This window comes from Mirounga leonina, unplaced genomic scaffold (assembly GCF_011800145.1).
Source record: "Mirounga leonina isolate KUSES-001 unplaced genomic scaffold, KU_Mleo_1.0 Mir_115, whole genome shotgun sequence".
In the NCBI taxonomy this organism is placed as follows: Eukaryota; Metazoa; Chordata; class Mammalia; order Carnivora; family Phocidae; genus Mirounga; species Mirounga leonina.
Genome location: NW_023270268.1, coordinates 22,061,706 through 22,066,317, shown reverse-complemented (window position 1 = coordinate 22,066,317; position 4,612 = coordinate 22,061,706). Strand labels below are relative to the sequence as shown.

Here is a 4,612-nt window from a genome sequence, read left to right as displayed (position 1 = left end):
TTTAAACAGGTGTCTTAACTGCAAAGCTTTGCAGATTCTTTAATATGCTAACATGTCTTATGATTCTTGAGAAGAGAGGGGGTATAGTTTCCAGGATTTTGGCTTTGTAATCCTTATTTTGCTTCTTCTGGGAATAAGTTAATGGAACTTATTTTGGGAAAGAGTATTAAATCATCTTAATTCAATAAATACTTATCAACTATTATGTGCCAAGTCCTAGAAGGGCGATGGAGAAATAGTGATGGATAGAAAACCTGAGTTGGCCCCAAAGTAGTTTATGGTCTGAGCCATAAATGAGGTGAATGGCAGTGGGAATTAAGATAACACCCAAAGAACTGCAATTCAAGGTCACATTCTAGTTTTAATATTTTACGATGATGCCATGTAATTAGAGACCAAGATAAAACAGAAAAAAATCCAAATCCTAAATGAGTGGTATAATCTGTTAGCATTATGTCAAGTGAAGGTTTCTTTCTTTCTTTTTAAAAATTATTATTATTAATATTATCTTCTTGCTCTTGGGTCCACATTTATTAGAACCCGGAATCCCACCCAGCACCCCTCCTCCTACTCCTAGAGGTGTGGCCCCAAGGGCCTAGTAACCTCTCTAGAGCAAACAGCCCTGCAGTTCTACTAGGGCCAAAGCAAACAAAACAGTCAGTTTTCAGGCAGGTAGATGGCTCCTCCCAAGCCTATACAGCTCTGGTCTGACTGCATATTCTCCCCAGGACTTCCAGCTCACCAGCTCCATTCCAGCACCGCCTACCGCCCCCCTTCCCCACTCCCCAAGCCCAAGGGCTTCCTTGTGCTAGGCAAGCAGAGGCTGTGAGGTCAGAGGGGGAGACTGGGTCTGAATGCCTTTCCCACTGTGGCCTCCCAGGAGCCTAGCTGCCGAAGTATTCCTGCTAGAACTTCTGGAAGTCTTCCTCAGTGAACACGGTGCCCTCATCCGCCACCTTCTTCTTCATCTTGGCCCTAGGCTGGTCACAGGCCTTATGGCCCCAGTTCTGGCACACAATCTGCTGAGTGACCAACTCAGCCACCATGCTTCTTACACTGGTCATAAACTTGAGGTTTACTCCGAGGTAGACTTGACGCTCTCACATCAGGAACTCAGCAAGTACCAGCTCGGGCACATTTCCCTTGGCTGAGTTCCATGGTTTCTGGGCTTGGGTTGCATTTGCTTTCCTGGTGCGCTTCACCAGAGCCCTGCTGGGCTTGGCCTCACCTGGTTCCTGGGGACTTGGCTGCCCCCTGCAGCTCCTAGTCCTGCTGCAGCAAGGCCAGTGCCATGGCTGCACTAAGCTTTGACCACATGCCCATAAATTATTATTCTTAATTCCACTTAGTTAACAAATAGTGTTATATTAGTTTCAGGTGTACAATTTAGTGATTCAACACTTCCAAACATCACCTGGTGCTCCTCACAAGTGCACTCCTTTATCCCCGTCACCTATTTAATCCACACCCCCCATCAGTTTGTTCCCTATAGTTAAGAACCTGTTTCTTGGTTTGTCTCTTCTCTTTTTCCTTTGCACATTTGTTTTGTTTCTTAAATTCCACATATGAGTAAAATCACATGGTATTTGTCTTTCTCTGACTGACTTGTTTTGCTTAGCATGTTGCAAATGGCAAGACTTCTTTTTTATGGCCAAATAATATTCCATTATATATATGTATATATAATGTGTATATATACGTATATCTGTGTGTATGTGTGTGTGTATTTATATATATATGTATATATATATATATATTCCACTTCTTCTTTATCCATTCATCTACTGAAGGACTCTTGGCTGTTTCCATAACTTGGCTATTGTAAATAATGCTGCAATAAGTACAGAGCTGCATGTATCCCTGTGATTAGTGTTTTTGTATTTTTGGGGTAAATACCCAGTAGTGGGATTATTGGATCATAGGGTAGTTCTATTTTTAACTTTTTGAGGAACCTCCATATTGTTTTCCACAGTGGCTGCACCAGTTTGCATTCCCACTGAGAGTGCAAGAGGGTTCCTTTCTTTTTCTCCATATCCTCGTCAAAACTTGTTTAAGAGAAGGTTTCTTAGACTCAATACTGAATGAATATATTTGCTAAATCTTTCAGAATATTCATATAGTGGTCCAGAGAACGAGTATTTTCATGACTACGCAGACCTCTTATTTTAAGATTCGGAGTCTTAACAGTGTCCAGGAGGAGATGACTGGTAGGATTATTTGTAAAAAGATGTTGGAAATACTACTTTATGGAAGGACCTTGTGAATAAAGACTGTGATTAGAGACTTGCCCAGAGATTAGTTTTCAATAGAATTGTTAAGATTCACAACAATAGTCAGCACTGAGTGGTAAACATTCACATGTTAATTTTTTCACATATTAATTTATTTATGCCTTAAAACAATCAGATTTTATTAGTAGTCCCTCTTTACAAAAGAAAAAGTGAAGCCCAGACAGGTTGAGTAACTTACAAAGTTTGCACAGCAGAACTAGGATTTGCATCCAGCCTGCATCCTTCTTCACCACTAAATGGCAGCAGGTATGTGTGTGGCTGACTGTGTGTGGGTTTCAGTGACCTCACCGTAGTAGCCTAAAATCAGTTATGGTGAGAATATTTACACCACAGAAATCAGTAAATGCTACAAATTGTAGCTTCTCTTCCCCCACCTCCCGAACCCCGAGCTGATTGTTAAACATTTACTAGCACACTAGTGGTTGCAGACACATTTGGAAAGCTGGGATTGAGTACTGCAGGTATTCGTTTGGGGAATTGTTAGTGCTGTTTGAATGTTGTCTTGGTGTTTTCATCAAATGAGGATCCATTTTAGTCTGAATTGGAAGAGGATATACAAAATGAGAGTTCTCATGATCATTAAATAATGGGATCTGGGAATCTTTTCAGAAAATCAAGTGCTCTCTGCAGGTATTTCATTTCAGGAAACTCTGGGAAAGAGTTATTGTCCAACCACAGTTCTGCTTATGCTTCTTCTGAATTTCTGAAACCCATTATTTGCATATTATTTATCATGGCAGTTACACTTTGAATTCATATTCTAGTTATTTGTGTATGTGTATTTTCTTCCTATTAGACTACAAGATTCACTCTAGAATCCATGTCGGATCAGCACTACAATCCCAGAGAGCGCCTAGTAGTGTTTTCCAAAGTGAGTTAAATGTTGACTGAATTAATGACTTTTTTTTCTGTTTCAAACACTACTTGATGATTAGGTAGAATGGTAAAGGAAACAATTTAAGAAAACACATTATATAACTGAATCATAAAGATTTTCTCACAACAGACAATCCAATCTATTAGTCTATTGAAATCATGGATGCATTCATGATGTTTATTATTTTATACTCGAAGATGTAACTTATTTATAATTTAATTTTTTTTGTTACAAGTAGGATTAAAAGACCGACTTTTTTGTTTTAAGACCTGTACTAAAGTAACTACTGGTTTGTGTTTGTACATCTAGCTTTAAACCAGGTTTTTTCTTTTTTTCTGCTCTTTCCTCCTGTTGATTCTGATCTCACTAGTAGTTTGCAAACCATTTTTCCTCTAGGTAAATAGCCCTTTTAAATGTATTTATTTATTTTTAAATATCATATTTATTTATTTGTCAGAGAATGAGAGAAAGAGAGAGAGAGAGCAAGGAAGCAGGGGGAGCTGCAGGCAGAGGGAGAAGCAGGCTCCCCACTGAGCAAGGAGTCTGATGGGGGACTCGATTCCAGGACCCTGGGATCATGACCTTAGCCAAAGGCAGACACTTAACCGACTGAGCCACCCAGGCATCCCAGCCCTTTTAAATTTAGATTACAGATTCTGTTTTAAAAGTTTCTTTTTTTTTTTTTTTTACATCTTGATGGTTTATAATTGTTTAAAAATATTTAGACTAAAAAAAGTGGTTTTATTTTTTTAAAAAATTCCTTTGATAGCGGTGCCTGGGTGGCTCAGTCAGTTGAGCGTCCCACTCTTGATTTTGAGGTCATGATCTCAGGGTCTTGAGATGGAGCCCCACTTTGGCTCCACAATGGGCTTGGAGCCTGCTAAAGATTCTCTCTCTCCTTCTCTGTCTGCCTCGTCCCAGCCCCCCTGCTCTATCTCTCTCTCAAAAAAAAAAATTCCTTTGATAATTAAATGTATTTGGAATATTGTGTAAAATAGATATTCTTTAGAATGGATGAAGGGGCAGATTTGGTCTTTTCCCCTGGCCAGTAATCAGTCTGCTTGCTACTCAGCTGTGTACCAGCAACTTCAGTATAACTTGGGTGTTCCATAGAAATGCATTGTCTTGGGCCCCACCCCAGACCTATTGAATCATAATCTGCATTTTAACAACATCCCCAGGGATTTGTATGCACATTAACATTTGAGAAAAGCCAATCAATTGGGTCTTTTTCTGAAATTCACCCTGCTGCAAAAGCAGCTGACTATAATGTATTCTTCAATGCAGACAGCATTTTGGAATTCTGATTTATTTGATGGCTTAATGTTTATTGACTGCACCTGGTGTGCTAGATGCTGCAAAGAAAATTCGAACCACCCAGCCATTGTTCTACAGTTACTTTACTCTAAAATAAGAAGGTACAGGCAATTTACTGTTTTTTTCT

The 4,612-nt window shown here is 39.5% G+C and overlaps 1 pseudogene; it reads right to left on the bottom strand.

Moving 5' to 3' along the window:
- Positions 1 to 884: 884 nt before the first annotated feature.
- LOC117999809 lies at positions 885 to 1,293 on the bottom strand (annotated as a pseudogene).
- Positions 1,294 to 4,612: the final 3,319 nt, after the last annotated feature.